The sequence below is a fragment of the Triticum urartu genome, chromosome 3, assembly GCF_003073215.2.
Source record: "Triticum urartu cultivar G1812 chromosome 3, Tu2.1, whole genome shotgun sequence".
NCBI classification, from domain to species: domain Eukaryota; kingdom Viridiplantae; phylum Streptophyta; class Magnoliopsida; order Poales; family Poaceae; genus Triticum; species Triticum urartu.
In genome coordinates this window covers 253751434-253752808 of record NC_053024.1, presented here as the reverse complement: position 1 = coordinate 253752808, position 1375 = coordinate 253751434, and positions in this window count along the sequence as shown.

Below are 1375 nucleotides of genomic sequence, written 5' to 3'. Positions count from 1 at the left end.
CCGCACCGAATCTTTACTAGAATAGCAAGACCAAAGAAAACAAGAACCACAAGAAAACATTTTAGAAGATATCCAACTTCCATAACTGCTCCCGTAAGTTGGATTAGTGCCTTCTCGATGCATTCATTGTTGATCTGCGGAGGCTCTATCTTGGGTGCTTCTTTCTTCTTCGAGTCTAAAGAAGTAGACGTTGCTTCCTCGCATCTAGTCTCATCTCTAGCCTCTATTCTTACAATAAGTGCATGAACATCTACTAAATTGCGCTCTATCAATAGATTGATGTATTCTTCTTCCCAATACCAAAAGTTGCATCCATTCTACACAATAAAAATTTGAGTGAGTACAACTAATCGAATCCGAGAGCACAACCGAAGCTAAAGTAGCACAAACCCTATCGTTTGAGCAATTGACGAACACCCATCCGGGATGTCCCGGCGTTGTTGACACGCAGTGTAAGACCTTCCTTGGGCAGTCGTCGCACTTTATGAGTGGCAACAATGCGCCCACGAGCCTTTTGGCTAGCATCGAGCCCGGGCGACGGTCGTTCGTGTATTTGTCGGTGAACCGCCGACGGGGTAGATCTGAGCAGCTAGAGGAGTCAGTACCTGCATGTAGCCTTGCCGAGGCCTTGCGGCCCGGTGCCCGGCCAGTCCATGGCACGACACGGCCTCCCGTAGCCAGGCGAGCTCAAGTCCAGCCGAATCCGCTCCAAATCCACCCGCCGGGTGCGCAAATCAGGTGGTCGTGGTTGGGCAGCTCGAGGCGTTGAGGGAACGAGGACTGCGACAAGGGTTGGGGTGAGCGCACGGCCGAGCTGCACTGCAGCAATGGCGGTGGTGGCGAGGGACGAGAGGGGCGGGGGTGCAGCTGGAGCGGGAAGGGATAGAAAAAGGAGGGTCTCCGTCCCCAACGGGCGGGCCAACGGAGGACATGGGCAGGCACCACGCATCGTCCGCTTATGTCCGTTCGGTCGCAAACTCGACCCAAACTTGGGCCGGGAATGAATCAAAAGCGGACAGAAAACGAACAACGGTCCGTTTGCAGCCACACGTTGGAGGGGCTACTTTATCTGTTTACCCCCAAACAGACACGAGCGGACCATTTGGGCTCGTGCGTTGGAGTTGGCCTTACCAACGACTACGTTTGAAGAGTTTCGGTCCAGTCTATGAGTCACTAGTAACGTAGATGTATCAACTGCAAGAGGGTGTTGAACATGATTGTTATTGCATATATATATCCGCCTGCTAGTATCTGGCTGCTAGGATCTCTTGTATTTACTTTCTAGTTTAGCGATATCTCCTGATCCTTTTCTTGTATAGCTGATACGGTTGAGATCTCGCAGCTCATGCATGTACTCTATATATGCTATGGCATA